This window comes from Lissotriton helveticus, chromosome 12, assembly GCF_964261635.1.
Source record: "Lissotriton helveticus chromosome 12, aLisHel1.1, whole genome shotgun sequence".
Lineage (NCBI taxonomy): Eukaryota > Metazoa > Chordata > Amphibia > Caudata > Salamandridae > Lissotriton > Lissotriton helveticus.
Window position 1 is genome coordinate 131,366,378 of NC_136073.1, and position 23,826 is coordinate 131,390,203.

The 23,826-nt window shown below is 41.0% G+C and overlaps 7 non-coding genes across 7 annotated transcripts; all 7 read right to left on the reverse strand.

Annotated features, from left to right (window-relative positions):
- Positions 1 to 2,549: 2,549 nt before the first annotated feature.
- On the reverse strand, positions 2,550 to 2,631 carry TRNAS-AGA (transfer RNA serine (anticodon AGA)). Its single transcript has one exon. It is a non-coding gene; the product is annotated as a tRNA-Ser (tRNA).
- Positions 2,632 to 10,133: 7,502 nt separating this feature from the next.
- Positions 10,134 to 10,215, reverse strand: TRNAS-AGA (transfer RNA serine (anticodon AGA)). Its single transcript has one exon. It is a non-coding gene; the product is annotated as a tRNA-Ser (tRNA).
- Positions 10,216 to 16,359: 6,144 nt separating this feature from the next.
- TRNAH-GUG (transfer RNA histidin (anticodon GUG)) lies at positions 16,360 to 16,431 on the reverse strand. Its single transcript has one exon. It is a non-coding gene; the product is annotated as a tRNA-His (tRNA).
- A 1,282-nt stretch (positions 16,432 to 17,713) lies between these two features.
- Positions 17,714 to 17,795, reverse strand: TRNAS-AGA (transfer RNA serine (anticodon AGA)). Its single transcript has one exon. It is a non-coding gene; the product is annotated as a tRNA-Ser (tRNA).
- Positions 17,796 to 20,650: 2,855 nt separating this feature from the next.
- On the reverse strand, positions 20,651 to 20,732 carry TRNAS-AGA (transfer RNA serine (anticodon AGA)). Its single transcript has one exon. It is a non-coding gene; the product is annotated as a tRNA-Ser (tRNA).
- A 1,653-nt stretch (positions 20,733 to 22,385) lies between these two features.
- TRNAS-AGA (transfer RNA serine (anticodon AGA)) lies at positions 22,386 to 22,467 on the reverse strand. Its single transcript has one exon. It is a non-coding gene; the product is annotated as a tRNA-Ser (tRNA).
- Positions 22,468 to 22,762: 295 nt separating this feature from the next.
- Positions 22,763 to 22,834, reverse strand: TRNAH-GUG (transfer RNA histidin (anticodon GUG)). Its single transcript has one exon. It is a non-coding gene; the product is annotated as a tRNA-His (tRNA).
- Positions 22,835 to 23,826: the final 992 nt, after the last annotated feature.

The window sequence follows — 23,826 nt, forward strand, 5'->3', positions numbered from 1 at the left end:
ATCTTTTTTACTTGAAGAGCTATATAATAAAGGGGTCAGGGAAAGATTGCATTTATGGAAGATAAAAGAAGGCACACTTGTCTCACCAAATGCCGTAGAGAAACCTGATGTTTTACTCATGTTATCCTTAGTTTGTTTTTGTTAGACCTTGCATTCTTAAGATGGCCTCAACCCTACCTTATTGCTTTTCACCTACACATTTTGCTGTATCTTTTTGTTGGCCTTAGGACTGTGATCATTTTATCGCTACTAATCAGTGCTGAAGTGCACATGCTTCTTCCCTAATCATGTGTGTAATTGGAGTATACCTGACTGACAGATTTAATTGACTTGAAAGCACCTTGTAAAGTGGTATACCATATACCCAGGGACTGATTGTGCCGCCCAAAGAAGTAGCATTTCAAACCTGTCTCAAGCCTGCTACTGCAGTGCCTGTGCTGCAGTGTACTGCCACTTCGACTTGCCATTTAAAACTACTTGCCAAGCCTTAAACTCCAATTTTATTACATATAATTAACCAAAAGGTAGGCCCTAGGTAGTCCTAGGGGCATCATGCTATGTAAGTAAAAGGTAAGACATGTACTGTGGTAGTTTGCATGTCCTGGTAGTACCAAACAGTCTATTACATTTTTCACTACGGTGAGGTCTGCCCCTCTCATAGGTTAGCATTGGGTATTCCCTTATACTTTTTGGGGGGTAATTCCATATCAGAGAGGAGAAGCTTTATTTATTTATTGATAAATCCTATTTACTGGTGAGGTTGGATTTAACTTTACTATTTTATAAATGCAATTTTTAGTGAGTGAGCATTTCTCTGCACCTACTGCTCTATTTGCCTGAAAACCTGTCTCCAACTGACGTCTGGATTGGGCTGCGAGACAGCTACATTTGTGCATTCCTTCTAGACAGCCACAACACAGGTCACTCAACTGCAACTGCATTCATCTGCATTCTGATTGGCATGGGGGAGAGCTCCATTCCCCCCACCGCAAATAGGTTCAAGAACGATAAATTATGTCAGTAGGTACAATATAGCTACATCTTATAATCACGTGTGTTTAAATAATTTGTCGTTAGATCGTTTAAATATTTTAAAGGATCTGTTTTTAATAGACATTTTACAAAAACAACTGGTACATTTGGTAATTCTGTAAAAGAAAAACCCAACTGCCGTTACATTGCCAACCACAATGCCGTATCTTGGATTCGAACCGAGGTTCCTGCGGCCACAACGCAGAGTACTATCCACTATACGATCACGGCGAGCTACTTGGGCTCAATAACATACAGTGACATGGAGAATTTATAATTCGGAACACTCAGGGAACTCCTGTGATAGGCTGAATGTGTTCATTGCTTCCTCATTCCTTATACAAAGGCTTTGTCTCCTCAGTGGTTGATAGGCTGAAACTGTTTCCTGGCCGCCTGCTTGTGAACTGACAAGAGTCAAAGATCACACATACACTTGTGGGCCTGTGATGGGACACCAATGCAGAGAAACTTACCTGGTGCAGATCTTCTATTCTGTCTAGTAGACCTGCATCTCCCCTGTACCTCCTCAAGCCATCTGTATGTGAAGCAAGAAAAAGTTAAGGAGGCGTCCATCTACACTTTTATAGGGAGGATGCTGCCATGAGCTCCTCCCAGCTAATCACACAAACAGCAGTAAAGCAAGATAACTACACAGTTAGGGGGGACTGCATGGTTAGGTTTTTGAGGAATTATTGAAACTGACCTCAGTGACCCATGATCAGAGCTGTGGCTAATGACTGCGTGCCTAATTATGATGAAGCAAGCACCATGGCTCGTAGGGGCCCCACAACACGCTTTTCTTAGCTCATTGAATTAAAGTATAAACCTCTGCCATGTATGAGTGGTAAAGGCTTGTTAATTTGGTTGCTTTTCCAATTCACGTCTGACAACAAGATGAAGGAACATTGGGGCATCAGAAGCTTTGGAAAGTAGCCACCAACCTCAGAGAAAGAGAGAAAGAGGGAAAAGGCAGTATGAGGTGTGGAGAAAACAGCAGCAGGTACAAGTAGCTCAAATGAGATTAATGGCGCCTAAATAGAGCACATAAAGGAACAGTTACAAATCTAAGAAAAGGAAAAGAAAGACTAGGAAAAAAACACGGAAAGAGCCTGTAGATAAAATTCTCTTCCTGTGACAGCAGGCTAAGAGAAATTACACAGGGAGCAGTTAAGCTTGTAACACGGGGAGAATAGAAAAGAAAATGCAGTTTTATGAAGTGTGTTTGCCTAATCCAGCAAGCACTTTTGTTTTATTTTTCTATTTGCTTCTTTTATTGGTAAAGTAAGTTTCAAGTGCATGAATGGTATGACTGAGAGAGCCAGGGTATAATAATTTGAAGTGTTTGCACCAGCGCTAATGTAGGACGAGAGTTATAGCAAAGAAATGAAAGGGGTAGCGTTAATAAATATGTGAAAGGGCAATAGTGACACCAAAATAAGCCACCTATTTATAAAACTGACATGGAAGAAATTCTAAAGGTTAACTTCTGAAATTGTAGCCGATGTTAAAAATGTTCTCGTTGTTGGCAGGACTCGAACCTGCGCAGAGATACCCCAATGGTTTTCTAGTCCTTCGCCTTAACCACTCGGCCACAACAACTGACTGTAAGTTTTGTGCAAATAATCTGTATGAAAGTTTTCAAGGTGTCCCACAGCAAATTCCTGGTATTCTGCAATGCACTTTTTAAAAATAATGTTTTTTTCAGCAGGCACATTCTCTCCTAAAAACAAAAATTGCATGAGTATATCTCTAGTTTGGAAAAGGATAGGCTTTCATGCATACTCTCATGTGGCACTCAAGTTTTTGGGACCCTATTGCACTCTGTTTTCGTGCTGCTTTTAGTCTATGGCCCATAATACAGAAGTCTACCATCTTTGAGTATTTGAGGCTCCTTTGTAAGTGCTTTATCTTTTTTACTTGAAGAGCTATATAATAAAGGGGTTAGGGAAAGATTGCATTTATGGAAGATAAAAGAAGGCACACTTGTCTCACCAAATGCCGTAGAGAAACCTGATGTTTTACTCATGTTATCCTTAGTTTGTGTTTGTTAGACCTTGCATTCTTAAGGTGGCCTCAACCCTACCTTATTGCTTTTCACCTACTCATTTTGCTGTATCTTTTTGTTGGCCTTAGGACTCTGATCACTTTATCGCTACTAATCAGTGCTGAAGTGCACGTGCTTCTTCCCTAATCATGTGTGTAATTGGAGTATACCTGACTGACAGATTTAATTGACTTGAAAGCCCCTTGTGAAGTGGTATACCATATACCCAGGGACTGATTGTGCCGCCCAAAGAAGTAGCATTTCAAACCTGTCTCAAGCCTGCTACTGCAGTGCCTGTGCTGCAGTGTACTGCCACTTCGACTTGTCATTTAAAACTACTTGCCAAGCCTTAAACTCCAATTTTATTACATATAATTAACCCCTAAGGTAGGCCCTAGGTAGTCCTAGGGGCATCATGCTATGTAAGTAAAAGGTAAGACATGTACTGTGGTAGTTTGCATGTCCTGGTAGTACCAAACAGTCTATTACATTTTTCACTACAGTGAGGTCTACCCCTCTCATAGGTTAGCATTGGGTATTTCCTTATACTTTTTGGGGGGTAATTCCATATCAGAGAGGAGAAGCTTTATTTATTTATTGATAAATCCTATTTACTGGTGAGGTTGGATTTAACTTTACTATTTTATAAATGCCATTTTTAGAGAGTGAGCATTTCTCTGCACTTACTGCTCTATTTGCCTGAAAACCTGTCTCCAATTGACGTCTGGATTGGGCTGCGAGACAGCTACATTTGTGCATTCCCTCTAGACAGCCACAACACAGGTCACTCAACTGCAACTGCATTCTGATTGGCATTTTGGAGAGCTCCGTTCCCCCCACCGCAAATAGGTTCAAGAACGATAATTTATGTCAGTAGGTACAATATAGCTACATCTTATAATCATGTGTGTTTAAATAATTTGTCGTTAGATCGTTTAAATATTTTAAAGGATCTGTTTTTAATAGACATTTTACAAAAACAACGGTACATTTGGTAATTTTGTAAAAGAAAAACCCAACTGCCGTGACATTGCCAACCACAATGCCGTGACTCGGATTCAAACCGAGGTTGATGCGGCCACAACGCAGAGTACTAACCACTATACGATCACAGCGAGCTACTTGGGCTCAATAACATACAGTGACATGGAGAATGTATAATTCGGAACACTCAGGGAACTCCTGTGATAGGCTGAATGTGTTCATTGCTTCCTCATTCCTTATACAAAGGCTTTGTCTCCTCAGTGGTTGATAGGCTGAAACCGTTTCCTGGCCGCCTGCTTGTGAACTGCCAGGAGTCAAAGATCACACATACACTTGTGGGCCTGTGATGGGACACCAATGCAGAGAAACACACCTGGCGCAGATCTTCTATTCTGTCTAGTAGACCTGCATCTCCCCTGTACCTCCTCAAGCCATCTGTATATGAAGCAAGAAAGAGTTAAGGAGCGGTCCATCTACACTTTTATTGGGAGGATGCTGCCGTGAGCTCCTCCCAGCTAATCACACAAACAGCAGTAAAGCAAGATAACTACACAGTTAGGGGGGACTGCATGGTTAGGTTTTTGAGGAATTATTGAAACTGACCTCCGTGACCCATGATCAGAGCTGTGGCTAATGACTGCGTGCCTAATTATGATGAAGCAAGCACCATGGCTCATAGGGGCCCCACAACACGCTTTTCTTAGCTCATTGAATTAAAGTATAAACCTCTGCCATGTATGAGTGGTAAAGGCTTGTTAATTTGGTTGCTTTTCCAATTCACGTCTGACAACAAGATGAAGGAACATTGGGGCATCAGAAGCTTTGGAAAGTAGCCACCAACCTCAGAGAAAGAGAGAAAGAGAGAAAAGGCAGTATGAGGTGTGGAGAAAACAGCAGCAGGTACAAGGAGCTCAAATGAGATTAATGTCGCCTAAATAGAGCACGTAAAGGAACAGTTACAAATCTAAGAAAAGGGAAAGAAAGACTAGGAAAAAAACACGGAAAGAGCCTGTAGATAAAATTCTCTTCATGGGACAGCAGGCTAAGAGAAATTACACAGGGAGCAGTTAAGCTTGTAACACGGGGAGAATAGAAAAGAAAATGCAGTTTTATGAAGTGTGTTTGCCTAATCCAGCAAGCACTTTTGTTTTATTTTTCTATTTGCTTCTTTTATTGGTAAAGTAAGTTTCAAGTGCATGATTGGTATGACTGAGAGAGCCAGGGTATAATAGTTTGAAGTGTTTGCACCAGCGCTAATGTAGGACGAGAGTTATAGCAAAGATATGAAAGGGGTAGCGATAATAAATATGTGAAAGGGCAATAGTGACACCAAAATAAGCCACCTATTTATAAAACTGACATGGAAGAAATTCTGAAGGTTAACTTCTGAAATTGTAGCCGATATAAAAAAGTTTCTCATTGTTGGCAGGATTCAAACCTGCGCGGGGAGACCCCAATGGATTTCTAGTCCATTGCCTTAACCACTCAGCCAAACTGACTGTAAGTTTTGTGCAAATGATCTGTATGAAAGTTTTCAAGGTGTCCCACAGCAAATTCCTGGTATTCTGCAATGCACTTTTTAAAAATAATGTTTTTTTCAGCAGGCACATTCTCTCCTAAAAACAAAAATTGCATGAGTATATCTCTAGTTTGGAAAAGGATAGGCTTTCATGCATACTCTCATGTGGCACTCAAGTTTTTGGGACCCTATTGCACTCTGTTTTCGTGCTGCTTTTAGTCTATGGCCCATATTACAGAAGTCTACCATCTTTGAGTATTTGAGGCTCCTTTGTAAGTGCTTTATCTTTTTTACTTGAAGAGCTATATAATAAAGGGGTTAAGGAAAGATTGCATTTATGGAAGATAAAAGAAGGCACACTTGTCTCACCAAATGCCGTAGATAAACCTGATGTTTTACTCATGTTATCCTTAGTTTGTGTTTGTTAGACCTTGCATTCTTAAGGTGGCCTCAACCCTACCTTATTGCTTTTCACCTACTCATTTTGCTGTATCTTTTTGTTGGCCTTAGGACTCTGATCACTTTATCGCTACTAATCAGTGCTGAAGTGCACGTGCTTCTTCCCTAATCATGTGTGTAATTGGAGTATACCTGACTGACAGATTTAATTGACTTGAAAGCCCCTTGTAAAGTGGTATACCATATACCCAGGGACTGATTGTGCCGCCCAAAGAAGTAGCATTTCAAACCTGTCTCAAGCCTGCTACTGCAGTGCCTGTGCTGCAGTGTACTGCCACTTCGACTTGTCATTTAAAACTACTTGCCAAGCCTTAAACTCCAATTTTATTACATATAATTAACCCCTAAGGTAGGCCCTAGGTAGTCCTAGGGGCATCATGCTATGTAAGTAAAAGGTAAGACATGTACTGTGGTAGTTTGCATGTCCTGGTAGTACCAAACAGTCTATTACATTTTTCACTACAGTGAGGTCTACCCCTCTCATAGGTTAGCATTGGGTATTTCCTTATACTTTTTGGGGGGTAATTCCATATCAGAGAGGAGAAGCTTTATTTATTTATTGATAAATCCTATTTACTGGTGAGGTTGGATTTAACTTTACTATTTTATAAATGCCATTTTTAGAGAGTGAGCATTTCTCTGCACTTACTGCTCTATTTGCCTGAAAACCTGTCTCCAATTGACGTCTGGATTGGGCTGCGAGACAGCTACATTTGTGCATTCCCTCTAGACAGCCACAACACAGGTCACTCAACTGCAACTGCATTCTGATTGGCATTTTGGAGAGCTCCGTTCCCCCCACCGCAAATAGGTTCAAGAACGATAATTTATGTCAGTAGGTACAATATAGCTACATCTTATAATCATGTGTGTTTAAATAATTTGTCGTTAGATCGTTTAAATATTTTAAAGGATCTGTTTTTAATAGACATTTTACAAAAACAACTGGTACATTTGGTAATTTTGTAAAAGAAAAACCCAACTGCCGTGACATTGCCAACCACAATGCCGTGACTCGGATTCAAACCGAGGTTGATGCGGCCACAACGCAGAGTACTAACCACTATACGATCACAGCGAGCTACTTGGGCTCAATAACATACAGTGACATGGAGAATGTATAATTCGGAACACTCAGGGAACTCCTGTGATAGGCTGAATGTGTTCATTGCTTCCTCATTCCTTATACAAAGGCTTTGTCTCCTCAGTGGTTGATAGGCTGAAACCGTTTCCTGGCCGCCTGCTTGTGAACTGCCAGGAGTCAAAGATCACACATACACTTGTGGGCCTGTGATGGGACACCAATGCAGAGAAACACACCTGGCGCAGATCTTCTATTCTGTCTAGTAGACCTGCATCTCCCCTGTACCTCCTCAAGCCATCTGTATATGAAGCAAGAAAGAGTTAAGGAGCGGTCCATCTACACTTTTATTGGGAGGATGCTGCCGTGAGCTCCTCCCAGCTAATCACACAAACAGCAGTAAAGCAAGATAACTACACAGTTAGGGGGGACTGCATGGTTAGGTTTTTGAGGAATTATTGAAACTGACCTCCGTGACCCATGATCAGAGCTGTGGCTAATGACTGCGTGCCTAATTATGATGAAGCAAGCACCATGGCTCATAGGGGCCCCACAACACGCTTTTCTTAGCTCATTGAATTAAAGTATAAACCTCTGCCATGTATGAGTGGTAAAGGCTTGTTAATTTGGTTGCTTTTCCAATTCACGTCTGACAACAAGATGAAGGAACATTGGGGCATCAGAAGCTTTGGAAAGTAGCCACCAACCTCAGAGAAAGAGAGAAAGAGAGAAAAGGCAGTATGAGGTGTGGAGAAAACAGCAGCAGGTACAAGGAGCTCAAATGAGATTAATGTCGCCTAAATAGAGCACGTAAAGGAACAGTTACAAATCTAAGAAAAGGGAAAGAAAGACTAGGAAAAAAACACGGAAAGAGCCTGTAGATAAAATTCTCTTCATGGGACAGCAGGCTAAGAGAAATTACACAGGGAGCAGTTAAGCTTGTAACACGGGGAGAATAGAAAAGAAAATGCAGTTTTATGAAGTGTGTTTGCCTAATCCAGCAAGCACTTTTGTTTTATTTTTCTATTTGCTTCTTTTATTGGTAAAGTAAGTTTCAAGTGCATGATTGGTATGACTGAGAGAGCCAGGGTATAATAGTTTGAAGTGTTTGCACCAGCGCTAATGTAGGACGAGAGTTATAGCAAAGATATGAAAGGAGTAGCGATAATAAATATGTGAAAGGGCAATAGTGACACCAAAATAAGCCACCTATTTATAAAACTGACATGGAAGAAATTCTGAAGGTTAACTTCTGAAATTGTAGCCGATATAAAAAAGTTTCTCATTGTTGGCAGGATTCGAACCTGCGTGGGGAGACCCCAATGGATTTCTAGTCCATTGCCTTAACCACTCAGCCAAACTGACTGTAAGTTTTGTGCAAATGATCTGTATGAAAGTTTTCAAGGTGTCCCACAGCAAATTCCTGGTATTCTGCAATGCACTTTTTAAAAATAATGTTTTTTTCAGCAGGCACATTCTCTCCTAAAAACAAAAATAAGGCTACATCTTATAATCATGTGTGTTTAAATAATTTGTCGTTAGATTGTTCAAATATTTTAAAGGATCTGTTTTTAATAGACATTTTACAAAAACAACTGGTACATTTGGTAATTTTGTAAAAGAAAAACCCAACTGCCGTGACATTGCCAACCACAATGCCGTATCTCGGATTCGAACCGAGGTTCCTGCGGCCACAACGCAGAGTACTATCCACTATACGATCACGGCGAGCTACTTGGGCTCAATAACATACAGTGACATGGAGAATTTATAATTCGGAACACTCAGGGAACTCCTGTGATAGGCTGAATGTGTTCATTGCTTCCTCATTCCTTATACAAAGGCTTTGTCTCCTCAGTGGTTGATAGGCTGAAACTGTTTCCTGGCCGCCTGCTTGTGAACTGACAAGAGTCAAAGATCACACATACACTTGTGGGCCTGTGATGGGACACCAATGCAGAGAAACTTACCTGGTGCAGATCTTCTATTCTGTCTAGTAGACCTGCATCTCCCCTGTACCTCCTCAAGCCATCTGTATGTGAAGCAAGAAAAAGTTAAGGAGGCGTCCATCTACACTTTTATAGGGAGGATGCTGCCATGAGCTCCTCCCAGCTAATCACACAAACAGCAGTAAAGCAAGATAACTACACAGTTAGGGGGGACTGCATGGTTAGGTTTTTGAGGAATTATTGAAACTGACCTCAGTGACCCATGATCAGAGCTGTGGCTAATGACTGCGTGCCTAATTATGATGAAGCAAGCACCATGGCTCGTAGGGGCCCCACAACACGCTTTTCTTAGCTCATTGAATTAAAGTATAAACCTCTGCCATGTATGAGTGGTAAAGGCTTGTTAATTTGGTTGCTTTTCCAATTCACGTCTGACAACAAGATGAAGGAACATTGGGGCATCAGAAGCTTTGGAAAGTAGCCACCAACCTCAGAGAAAGAGAGAAAGAGGGAAAAGGCAGTATGAGGTGTGGAGAAAACAGCAGCAGGTACAAGTAGCTCAAATGAGATTAATGGCGCCTAAATAGAGCACATAAAGGAACAGTTACAAATCTAAGAAAAGGAAAAGAAAGACTAGGAAAAAAACACGGAAAGAGCCTGTAGATAAAATTCTCTTCCTGTGACAGCAGGCTAAGAGAAATTACACAGGGAGCAGTTAAGCTTGTAACACGGGGAGAATAGAAAAGAAAATGCAGTTTTATGAAGTGTGTTTGCCTAATCCAGCAAGCACTTTTGTTTTATTTTTCTATTTGCTTCTTTTATTGGTAAAGTAAGTTTCAAGTGCATGAATGGTATGACTGAGAGAGCCAGGGTATAATAATTTGAAGTGTTTGCACCAGCGCTAATGTAGGACGAGAGTTATAGCAAAGAAATGAAAGGGGTAGCGTTAATAAATATGTGAAAGGGCAATAGTGACACCAAAATAAGCCACCTATTTATAAAACTGACATGGAAGAAATTCTAAAGGTTAACTTCTGAAATTGTAGCCGATGTTAAAAATGTTCTCGTTGTTGGCAGGACTCGAACCTGCGCAGAGATACCCCAATGGTTTTCTAGTCCTTCGCCTTAACCACTCGGCCACAACAACTGACTGTAAGTTTTGTGCAAATAATCTGTATGAAAGTTTTCAAGGTGTCCCACAGCAAATTCCTGGTATTCTGCAATGCACTTTTTAAAAATAATGTTTTTTTCAGCAGGCACATTCTCTCCTAAAAACAAAAATTGCATGAGTATATCTCTAGTTTGGAAAAGGATAGGCTTTCATGCATACTCTCATGTGGCACTCAAGTTTTTGGGACCCTATTGCACTCTGTTTTCGTGCTGCTTTTAGTCTATGGCCCATAATACAGAAGTCTACCATCTTTGAGTATTTGAGGCTCCTTTGTAAGTGCTTTATCTTTTTTACTTGAAGAGCTATATAATAAAGGGGTTAGGGAAAGATTGCATTTATGGAAGATAAAAGAAGGCACACTTGTCTCACCAAATGCCGTAGAGAAACCTGATGTTTTACTCATGTTATCCTTAGTTTGTGTTTGTTAGACCTTGCATTCTTAAGGTGGCCTCAACCCTACCTTATTGCTTTTCACCTACTCATTTTGCTGTATCTTTTTGTTGGCCTTAGGACTCTGATCACTTTATCGCTACTAATCAGTGCTGAAGTGCACGTGCTTCTTCCCTAATCATGTGTGTAATTGGAGTATACCTGACTGACAGATTTAATTGACTTGAAAGCCCCTTGTGAAGTGGTATACCATATACCCAGGGACTGATTGTGCCGCCCAAAGAAGTAGCATTTCAAACCTGTCTCAAGCCTGCTACTGCAGTGCCTGTGCTGCAGTGTACTGCCACTTCGACTTGTCATTTAAAACTACTTGCCAAGCCTTAAACTCCAATTTTATTACATATAATTAACCCCTAAGGTAGGCCCTAGGTAGTCCTAGGGGCATCATGCTATGTAAGTAAAAGGTAAGACATGTACTGTGGTAGTTTGCATGTCCTGGTAGTACCAAACAGTCTATTACATTTTTCACTACAGTGAGGTCTACCCCTCTCATAGGTTAGCATTGGGTATTTCCTTATACTTTTTGGGGGGTAATTCCATATCAGAGAGGAGAAGCTTTATTTATTTATTGATAAATCCTATTTACTGGTGAGGTTGGATTTAACTTTACTATTTTATAAATGCCATTTTTAGAGAGTGAGCATTTCTCTGCACTTACTGCTCTATTTGCCTGAAAACCTGTCTCCAATTGACGTCTGGATTGGGCTGCGAGACAGCTACATTTGTGCATTCCCTCTAGACAGCCACAACACAGGTCACTCAACTGCAACTGCATTCTGATTGGCATTTTGGAGAGCTCCGTTCCCCCCACCGCAAATAGGTTCAAGAACGATAATTTATGTCAGTAGGTACAATATAGCTACATCTTATAATCATGTGTGTTTAAATAATTTGTCGTTAGATCGTTTAAATATTTTAAAGGATCTGTTTTTAATAGACATTTTACAAAAACAACGGTACATTTGGTAATTTTGTAAAAGAAAAACCCAACTGCCGTGACATTGCCAACCACAATGCCGTGACTCGGATTCAAACCGAGGTTGATGCGGCCACAACGCAGAGTACTAACCACTATACGATCACAGCGAGCTACTTGGGCTCAATAACATACAGTGACATGGAGAATGTATAATTCGGAACACTCAGGGAACTCCTGTGATAGGCTGAATGTGTTCATTGCTTCCTCATTCCTTATACAAAGGCTTTGTCTCCTCAGTGGTTGATAGGCTGAAACCGTTTCCTGGCCGCCTGCTTGTGAACTGCCAGGAGTCAAAGATCACACATACACTTGTGGGCCTGTGATGGGACACCAATGCAGAGAAACACACCTGGCGCAGATCTTCTATTCTGTCTAGTAGACCTGCATCTCCCCTGTACCTCCTCAAGCCATCTGTATATGAAGCAAGAAAGAGTTAAGGAGCGGTCCATCTACACTTTTATTGGGAGGATGCTGCCGTGAGCTCCTCCCAGCTAATCACACAAACAGCAGTAAAGCAAGATAACTACACAGTTAGGGGGGACTGCATGGTTAGGTTTTTGAGGAATTATTGAAACTGACCTCCGTGACCCATGATCAGAGCTGTGGCTAATGACTGCGTGCCTAATTATGATGAAGCAAGCACCATGGCTCATAGGGGCCCCACAACACGCTTTTCTTAGCTCATTGAATTAAAGTATAAACCTCTGCCATGTATGAGTGGTAAAGGCTTGTTAATTTGGTTGCTTTTCCAATTCACGTCTGACAACAAGATGAAGGAACATTGGGGCATCAGAAGCTTTGGAAAGTAGCCACCAACCTCAGAGAAAGAGAGAAAGAGAGAAAAGGCAGTATGAGGTGTGGAGAAAACAGCAGCAGGTACAAGGAGCTCAAATGAGATTAATGTCGCCTAAATAGAGCACGTAAAGGAACAGTTACAAATCTAAGAAAAGGGAAAGAAAGACTAGGAAAAAAACACGGAAAGAGCCTGTAGATAAAATTCTCTTCATGGGACAGCAGGCTAAGAGAAATTACACAGGGAGCAGTTAAGCTTGTAACACGGGGAGAATAGAAAAGAAAATGCAGTTTTATGAAGTGTGTTTGCCTAATCCAGCAAGCACTTTTGTTTTATTTTTCTATTTGCTTCTTTTATTGGTAAAGTAAGTTTCAAGTGCATGATTGGTATGACTGAGAGAGCCAGGGTATAATAGTTTGAAGTGTTTGCACCAGCGCTAATGTAGGACGAGAGTTATAGCAAAGATATGAAAGGGGTAGCGATAATAAATATGTGAAAGGGCAATAGTGACACCAAAATAAGCCACCTATTTATAAAACTGACATGGAAGAAATTCTGAAGGTTAACTTCTGAAATTGTAGCCGATATAAAAAAGTTTCTCATTGTTGGCAGGATTCAAACCTGCGCGGGGAGACCCCAATGGATTTCTAGTCCATTGCCTTAACCACTCAGCCAAACTGACTGTAAGTTTTGTGCAAATGATCTGTATGAAAGTTTTCAAGGTGTCCCACAGCAAATTCCTGGTATTCTGCAATGCACTTTTTAAAAATAATGTTTTTTTCAGCAGGCACATTCTCTCCTAAAAACAAAAATTGCATGAGTATATCTCTAGTTTGGAAAAGGATAGGCTTTCATGCATACTCTCATGTGGCACTCAAGTTTTTGGGACCCTATTGCACTCTGTTTTCGTGCTGCTTTTAGTCTATGGCCCATATTACAGAAGTCTACCATCTTTGAGTATTTGAGGCTCCTTTGTAAGTGCTTTATCTTTTTTACTTGAAGAGCTATATAATAAAGGGGTTAAGGAAAGATTGCATTTATGGAAGATAAAAGAAGGCACACTTGTCTCACCAAATGCCGTAGAGAAACCTGATGTTTTACTCATGTTATCCTTAGTTTGTGTTTGTTAGACCTTGCATTCTTAAGGTGGCCTCAACCCTACCTTATTGCTTTTCACCTACTCATTTTGCTGTATCTTTTTGTTGGCCTTAGGACTCTGATCACTTTATCGCTACTAATCAGTGCTGAAGTGCACGTGCTTCTTCCCTAATCATGTGTGTAATTGGAGTATACCTGACTGACAGATTTAATTGACTTGAAAGCCCCTTGTAAAGTGGTATACCATATACCCAGGGACTGATTGTGCCGCCCAAAGAAGTAGCATTTCAAACCTGTCTCAAGCCTGCTACTGCAGTGCCTGTGCTGCAGTGTACTGCCACTTCGACTTGTCATTTAAAACTACTTGCCAAGCCTTAAACTCCAATTTTATTACATATAATTAACCCCTAAGGTAGGCCCTAGGTAGTCCTAGGGGCATCATGCTATGTAAGTAAAAGGTAAGACATGTACTGTGGTAGTTTGCATGTCCTGGTAGTACCAAACAGTCTATTACATTTTTCACTACAGTGAGGTCTACCCCTCTCATAGGTTAGCATTGGGTATTTCCTTATACTTTTTGGGGGGTAATTCCATATCAGAGAGGAGAAGCTTTATTTATTTATTGATAAATCCTATTTACTGGTGAGGTTGGATTTAACTTTACTATTTTATAAATGCCATTTTTAGAGAGTGAGCATTTCTCTGCACTTACTGCTCTATTTGCCTGAAAACCTGTCTCCAATTGACGTCTGGATTGGGCTGCGAGACAGCTACATTTGTGCATTCCCTCTAGACAGCCACAACACAGGTCACTCAACTGCAACTGCATTCTGATTGGCATTTTGGAGAGCTCCGTTCCCCCCACCGCAAATAGGTTCAAGAACGATAATTTATGTCAGTAGGTACAATATAGCTACATCTTATAATCATGTGTGTTTAAATAATTTGTCGTTAGATCGTTTAAATATTTTAAAGGATCTGTTTTTAATAGACATTTTACAAAAACAACTGGTACATTTGGTAATTTTGTAAAAGAAAAACCCAACTGCCGTGACATTGCCAACCACAATGCCGTGACTCGGATTCAAACCGAGGTTGATGCGGCCACAACGCAGAGTACTAACCACTATACGATCACAGCGAGCTACTTGGGCTCAATAACATACAGTGACATGGAGAATGTATAATTCGGAACACTCAGGGAACTCCTGTGATAGGCTGAATGTGTTCATTGCTTCCTCATTCCTTATACAAAGGCTTTGTCTCCTCAGTGGTTGATAGGCTGAAACCGTTTCCTGGCCGCCTGCTTGTGAACTGCCAGGAGTCAAAGATCACACATACACTTGTGGGCCTGTGATGGGACACCAATGCAGAGAAACACACCTGGCGCAGATCTTCTATTCTGTCTAGTAGACCTGCATCTCCCCTGTACCTCCTCAAGCCATCTGTATATGAAGCAAGAAAGAGTTAAGGAGCGGTCCATCTACACTTTTATTGGGAGGATGCTGCCGTGAGCTCCTCCCAGCTAATCACACAAACAGCAGTAAAGCAAGATAACTACACAGTTAGGGGGGACTGCATGGTTAGGTTTTTGAGGAATTATTGAAACTGACCTCCGTGACCCATGATCAGAGCTGTGGCTAATGACTGCGTGCCTAATTATGATGAAGCAAGCACCATGGCTCATAGGGGCCCCACAACACGCTTTTCTTAGCTCATTGAATTAAAGTATAAACCTCTGCCATGTATGAGTGGTAAAGGCTTGTTAATTTGGTTGCTTTTCCAATTCACGTCTGACAACAAGATGAAGGAACATTGGGGCATCAGAAGCTTTGGAAAGTAGCCACCAACCTCAGAGAAAGAGAGAAAGAGAGAAAAGGCAGTATGAGGTGTGGAGAAAACAGCAGCAGGTACAAGGAGCTCAAATGAGATTAATGTCGCCTAAATAGACCACGTAAAGGAACAGTTACAAATCTAAGAAAAGGGAAAGAAAGACTAGGAAAAAAACACGGAAAGAGCCTGTAGATAAAATTCTCTTCATGGGACAGCAGGCTAAGAGAAATTACACAGGGAGCAGTTAAGCTTGTAACACGGGGAGAATAGAAAAGAAAATGCAGTTTTATGAAGTGTGTTTGCCTAATCCAGCAAGCACTTTTGTTTTATTTTTCTATTTGCTTCTTTTATTGGTAAAGTAAGTTTCAAGTGCATGATTGGTATGACTGAGAGAGCCAGGGTATAATAGTTTGAAGTGTTTGCACCAGCGCTAATGTAGGACGAGAGTTATAGCAAAGATATGAAAGGAGTAGCGATAATAAATATGTGAAAGGGCAATAGTGACACCAAAATAAGCCACCTATTTATAAAACTGACATGGAAGAAATTCTGAAGGTTAACTTCTGAAATTGTAGCCGATATAAAAAAGTTTCTCATTGTTGGCAGGATTCGAACCTGCATGGGGAGACCCCAATGGATTTCTAGTCCATTGCCTTAACCACTCAGCCAAACTGACTGTAAGTTTTGTGCAAATGATCTGTATGAAAGTTTTCAAGGTGTCCCACAGCAAATTCCTGGTATTCTGCAATGCACTTTTTAAAAATAATGTTTTTTTCAGCAGGCACATTCTCTCCTAAAAACAAAAATAAGGCTACATCTTATAATCATGTGTGTTTAAATAATTTGTCGTTAGATTGTTCAAATATTTTAAAGGATCTGTTTTTAATAGACATTTTACAAAAACAACTGGTACATTTGGTAATTTTGTAAAAGAAAAACCCAACTGCCGTGACATTGCCAACCACAATGCCGTGACTCGGATTCGAACCGAGGTTGCTGCGGCCACAACGCAGAGTACTAACCACTATACGATCACGGCGAGCTACTTGGGCTCAATAGCACACAGTGACATGGAGAATTTATAATTCGGAACACTCAGGGAACTCCTGTGATAGGCTGAATGTGTTCATTGCTTCCTCATTCCTTATACAAAGGCTTTGTCTCCTCAGTGGCTGATAGGCTGAAACTGTTTCCTGGCCGCCTGCTTGTGAACTGCCAGAAGTCAAAGATCACACATACACTTGTGGGCCTGTGATGGGACACCAATGCAGAGAAACACACCTGGAGCAGATCTTCTAATCTGTCTATTAGACCTGCATCTCCCCTGTACCACCTCAAGCCATCTGTATGTGAAGCAAGAAAAAGTTAAGGAGCGGTCCATCTACACTTTTATAGTGAGGATGTTGCCGTGAGCTCCTCACAGCTAATCACACAAACAGCAGTAAAGCAAGATAACTACACAGTTAGGGGGGACTGCATGGTTAGGTTTTTGAGGAATTATTGAAACTGACCTCAGTGACCCATGATCAGAGCTGTGGCTAATGACTGCGTGCCTAATTATGATGAAGCAAGCACCATGGCTCGTAGGGGCCCCACAACACGCTTTTCTTAGCTCAATTAAAGTATAAACCTCTGCCATATATGAGTGGTAAAGGCTTGTTAATTTGGTTGCTTTTCCAATTCACGTCTGACAACAAGATGAAGGAACATTGGGGCATCAGAAGCTTTGGAAAGTAGCCACCAACCTCAGAGAAAGAGAGAAAGAGGGAAAAGGCAGTATGAGGTGTGGAGAAAACAGCAGCAGGTACAAGGAGCTCAAATGAGATTAATGGCACCTAAATAGAGCACATAAAGGAACAGTTACAAATCTAAGAAAAGGGAAAGAAAGACTAGGAAAAAAACACGGAAAGAGCCTGTAGATAAAATTCTCTTCCTGGGACAGCAGGCTAAGAGAAATTACACAGGGAGCAGTTAAGCTTGTAACACGGGGAGAATAGAAAAGAAAATGCAGTTTTATGAAGTGTGTTTGCCTAATCCAGCAAGCACTTTTGTTTTATTTTTCTATTTGCTTCTTTTATTGGTAAAGTAAGTTTCAAGTGCATGAATGGTATGACTGAGAGAGCCAGGGTATAATAATTTGAAGTGTTTGCACCAGCGCTAATGTAGGACGAGAGTTATAGCAAAGATATGAAAGGGGTAGCGATAATAAATATGTGAAAGGGCAATAGTGACACCAAAATAAGCCACCTATTTATAAAACTGACATGGAAGAAATTCTAAAGGTTAACTTCTGAAATTGTAGCCGATGTTAAAAAGTTTCTCGTTGTTGGCAGGATTCGAAGCTGCGCGGGCAGACCCCAATGGATTTCTAGTCCATTGCCTTAACCACTCGGCCACAACAACTGGCTGCAAGTCTTGTGCAAATAATCTGTATGAAAGTTTTCAAGGTGTCCCACAGAAAATTCCTGGTATTCTGCAATGCACTTTTTAAAAATAATGTTTTTTTCAGCAGGCACATTCTCTCCCAAAAACAAAAATTGCATGAGTATATCTCTAGTTTGGAAAAGGATAGGCTTTCATGCATACTCTCATGTGGCACTCAAGTTTTTGGGACCCTATTGCACTCTGTTTTCGTGCTGCTTTTAGTCTTTGGCCCATATTACAGAAGTCTACCATCTTTGAGTATTTGAGGCTCCTTTGTAAGTGCTTTATCTTTTTTACTTGAAGAGCTATATAATAAAGGGGTCAGGGAAAGATTGCATTTATGGAAGATAAAAGAAGGCACACTTGTCTCACCAAATGCCGTAGAGAAACCTGATGTTTTACTCATGTTATCCTTAGTTTGTTTTTGTTAGACCTTGCATTCTTAAGGTGGCCTGAACCCTACCTTATTGCTTTTCACCTATGCATTTTGCTGTATCTTTTTGTTGGCCTTAGGACTCTGATCACTTTATCGCTACTAATCAGTGCTGAAGTGCACGTGCTTCTTCCCTAATCATGTGTGTAATTGGAGTATACCTGACTGACAGATTTAATTGACTTGAAAGCCCCTTGTAAAGTGGTATACCATATACCCAGGGACTGATTGTGCCGCCCAAAGAAGTAGCATTTCAAACCTGTCTCAAGCCTGCTACTGCACTGCCTGTGCTGCAGTGTACTGCCACTTCAACTTGCCATTTAAAACTACTTGCCAAGCCTTAAACTCCAATTGTATTACATATAATTAACCCCTAAGGTAGGCCCTAGGTAGTCCTAGGGGCATCATGCTAAGTAAGTAAAAGGTAAGACATGTATTGTGGTAGTTTGCATGTCCTGGTAGTACCAAACAGTCTATTACATTTTTCACTACTGTGAGGTCTGCCCCTCTCATAGGTTAGCATTGGGTATTCCCTTATACTTTTTGGGGGGTAATTCCATATCAGAGAGGAGAAGCTTTATTTATTTATTGATAAATCCTATTTACTGGTGAGGTTGGATTTAACTTTACTATTTTATAAATGCCATTTTTAGAGAGTGAGCATTTCTCTGCACTTACTGCTCTATTTGCCTGAAAACCTGTCTCCAATTGACGTCTGGATTGGGCTGCGAGACAGCTACATTTGTGCATTCCCTCTAGACAGCCACAACACAGGTCACTCAACTGCAACTGCATTCATCTGCATTCTGATTGGCATGGGGGAGAGCTCCATTCCCCCCACCGCAAATAGGTTCAAGAACGATAATTAATGTCAGTAGGTACAATATAGCTACATCTTATAATCATGTGTGTTTAAATAATTTGTCGTTAGATCGTTTAAATATTTTAAAGGATCTGTTTTTAATAGACATTTTACAAAACAACTGGTACATTTGGTAATTCTGTAAAAGAAAAACCCAACTGCTGTGACATTGCCAACCACAATGCCGTGACTCGGAATTGAACCGAGGTTGCTGCGGCCACAACGCAGAGTACTAACCACTATACAATCACAGCGAGCTACTTAGTCTCAATAACATACAGTGATATGGAGAATTTATAATTCGGAACACTCAGGGAACTCCTGTGATAGGCTGAATGTGTTCATTGCTTCCTAATTCCTTATACAAAGGCTTGTCTCCTGAGTGGTTGATAGGCTGAAACCGTTTCCTGGCCGCCTGCTTGTGAACTGCCAGGAGTCAAAGATCACACATACACTTGTGGGCCTGTGATGGGACACCAATGCAGAGAAACACACATGGCGCAGATCTTCTATTCTGTCTAGTAGATCTGCATCTCCCCTGTACCTCCTCAAGCCATCTGTATGTGAAGCAAGAAAAAGTTAAGGAGCGGTCCATCTACACTTTTATAGGGAGGATGCTGCCGTGAGCTCCTCCCAGCTAATCACACAAACAGCAGTAAAGCAAGATAACTACACAGTTAGGGGGGACTGCATGGTTAGGTTTTTGAGGAATTATTGAAACTGACCTCAGTGACCCATGATCAGAGCAGTGGCTAATGACTGCGTGCCTAATTATGATGAAGCAAGCACCATGGCTCGTAGGGGCCCCACAACACGCTTTTCTTAGCTCATTGAATTAAAGTATAAACCTCTGCCATGTATGAGTGTTAAAGGCTTGTTAATTTGGTTGCTTTTCCAATTCACATTCGACAACAAGATGAAGGAACATTGGGGCATCAGAAGCTTTGGAAAGTAGCCACCAACCTCAGAGAAAGAGAGAAAGAGGGAAAAGGCAGTATGAGGTGTGGAGAAAACAGCAGCAGGTACAAGGAGCTCAAATGAGATTAATGGCGCCTAAATAGAGCAGGTAAAGGAACAGTTACAAATCTAAGAAAAGGGAAAGAAAGACTAGGAAAAAAACACGGAAAGAGCCTGTAGATAAAATTCTCTTCCTGGGACAGCAGGCTAAGAGAAATTACACAGGGAGCAGTTAAGCTTGTAACACGGGGAGAATAGAAAAGAAAATGCAGTTTTATGAAGTGTGTTTGCCTAATCCAGCAAGCACTTTTGTTTTATTTTTTTATTTGCTTCTATTATTGGTAAAGTAAGTTTCAAGTGAATGAATGGTATGACTGAGAGAGCCAGGGTATGATAATTTGAAGTGTTTGCACCAGCGCTAATGTAGGACGAGAGTTATAGCAAAGATATGAAAGGGGTAGCGATAATAAATATGTGAAAGGGCAATAGTGACGCCAAAATAAGCCACCTATTTATAAAACTGACATGGAAGAAATTCTAAAGGTTAACTTCTGAAATTGTAGCCGATGTTAAAAAGTTTCTCGTTGTTGGCAGGATTCGAACCTGCGCGGTGGGACCCCAATGGATTTCTAGTCCATCGCCTTAACCACTCGGCAACAACAACTGACTGTAAGGTTTGTGCAAATAATCTGTATGAAAGTTTTCAAGGTGTCCCACAGCAAATTCCTGATGTTCTGCAATGCACTTTTTAAAAAGAATGTTTTTTTCAGCAGGCACATTCTCTCCTAAAAACAAAAATAAGGCTACATCTTATAATCATGTGTGTTTAAATAATTTGTCGTTAGATCGTTTAAATATTTTAAAGGATCTGTTTTTAATAGACATTTTACAAAAACAACTGGTACATTTGGTAATTCTGTAAAAGAAAAACCCAACTGCCATGACATTGCCAACCACAATGCCGTGACTCGGATTCAAACCGAGGTTGCTGCGGCCACAACGCAGAGTACTAACCACTATACGATCACTGCGAGCTACTTGGGCTCAATAACATACAGTGACATGGAGAATTTATAATTCGGAACACTCAGGGAACTCCTGTGATAGGCTGAATGTGTTCATTGCTTCCTCATTCCTTATACAAAGGCTTTGTCTCCTCAGTGGTTGATAGGCTGAAACCGTTTCCTGGCCGCCTGCTTGTGAACTGCCAAGAGTCAAAGATCACACATACACTTGTGGGCCTGTGATGGGACACCAATGCAGAGAAACACACCTGGCGCAGATCTTCTATTCTGTCTAGTAGACCTGCATCTCCCCTGTACCTCCTCAAGCCATCTGTATGTGAAGCAAGAAAGAGTTAAGGAGCGGTCCATCTACACTTTTATAGGGAGGATGCTGCCGTGAGCTCCTCCCAGCTAATCACGCAAACAGCAGTAAAGCAAGATAACTACACAGTTAGGGGGGACTGCATGGTTAGGTTTTTGAGGAATTATTGAAACTGACCTTAGTGACCCATGATCAGAGCTGTGGCTACTGACTGCGTGCCTAATTATGACGAAGCAAGCTCCATGGCTCGTAGGTGCCCCACAACACGCTTTTCTTAGCTCATTGAATTAAAGTATAAACCTCTGCCATGTATGAGTGGTAAAGGCTTGTTAATTTGGTTGCTTTTCCAATTCACGTCTGACAACAAGATGAAGGAACATTGGGGCATCAGAAGCTTTGGAAAGTAGCCACCAACCTCAGAAAAAGAGAGAAAGAGGGAAAAGGCAGTATGAGGTGTGGAGAAAACAGCAGCAGGTACAAGGAGCTCAAATGAGATTAATGGCGCCTAAATAGAGCACGTAAAGGAAAAGTTACAAATCTAAGAAAAGGGAAAGAAAGACTAGGAAAAAAACACGGAAAGAGCCTGTAAATAAAATTATCTTCATGGGACAGCAGGCTAAGAGAAATTACACAGGGAGCAGTTAAGCTTGTAACACGGGGAGAATAGAAAAGAAAATGCAGTTTTATGAAGTGTGTTTGCCTAATCCAGCAAGCACTTTTGTTTTATTTTTCTATTTGCTTCTTTTATTGGTAAAGTAAGTTTCAAGTGCATGAATGGTATGACTGAGAGAGCCAGGGTATAATAGTTTGAAGTGTTTGCACCAGCGCTAATGTAGGACGAGAGTTATAGCAAAGATATGAAAGGAGTAGCGATAATAAATATGTGAAAGGGCAATAGTGACACCAAAATAAGCCACCTATTTATAAAACTGACATGGAAGAAATTCTGAAGGTTAACTTCTGAAATTGTAGCCGATGTTAAAAAGTTTCTCGTTGTTGGCAGGATTCGAACCTGCGCGGGGGGACCCCAATGGATTTCTAGTCCATCGCCTTAACCACTCGGCAACAACAACTGACTGTAAGGTTTGTGCAAATAATCTGTATGAAAGTTTTCAAGGTGTCCCACAGCAAATTCCTGATGTTCTGCAATGCACTTTTTAAAAAGAATGTTTATTTCAGCAGGCACATTCTCTCCTAAAAACAAAAATAAGGCTACATCTTATAATCATGTGTGTTTAAATAATTTGTCGTTAGATCGTTTAAATATTTTAAAGGATCTGTTTTTAATAGACATTTTACAAAAACAACTGGAACATTTGGTAATTCTGTAAAAGAAAAACCCAACTGCCGTGACATTGCCAACCACAATGCCGTGACTCGGATTCGAACCGAGGTTGCTGCGGCCACAACGCAGAGTACTAACCACTATACGATCACGGCAAGCTACTTGGGCTCAATAGCATACAGTGACATGGAGAATTTATAATTCGGAACACTCAGGGAACTCCTGTGATAGGCTGAATGTGTTCATTGCTTCCTCATTCCTTATACAAAGGCTTTGTCTCCTCAGTGGTTGATAGGCTGAAACCGTTTCCTGGCCGCCTGCTTGTGAACTGCCAGAAGTCAAAGATCACACATACACTTGTGGGCCTGTGATGGGACACCAATGCAGAGAAACACACCTGGCGCAGATCTTCTATTCTGTCTATTAGACCTGTGTCTCCCCTGTACCTCCTCAAGCCATCTGTATGTGAAGCAAGAAAAAGTTAAGGAGCGGTCCATCTACACTTTTATAGGGAGGATGCTGCCGTGAGCTCCTCCCAGCTAATCACACAAACAGCAGTAAAGCAAGATAACTACACAGTTAGGGGGGACTGCATGGTTAGGTTTTTGAGGAATTACGGAAACTGACCTCAGTGACCCATGATCAGAGCTGTGGCTAATGACTGCATGCCTAATTATGATGAAGCAAGCACCATGGCTCGTAGGGGCCCCACAACACGCTTTTCTTAACTCATTGAATTAAAGTATAAACCTCTGCCATGTATGAGTGGTAAAGGCTTGTTAAATTGATTGCTTTTCCAATTCACGTCTGACAACAAGATGAAGGAACATTGGGGCAACAGAAGCTTTGGAAAGTAGCCACCAACCTCAGAGAAAGAGAGAAAGAGGGAAAAGGAAGTATGAGGTGTGGAGAAAACAGCAGCAGGTACAAGGAGCTCAAATGAGATTAATGGCGCCTAAATAGAGCACATAAAGGAACAGTTACAAATCTAAGAAAAGGGAAAGAAAGACTAGGAAAAAAACACGGAAAGAGCCTGTAGATAAAATTCTCTTCCTGGGACAGCAGGCTAAGAGAAATTACACAGGGAGCAGTTAAGCTTGTAACACGGGGAGAATAGAAAAGAAAATGCAGTTTTATGAAGTGTGTT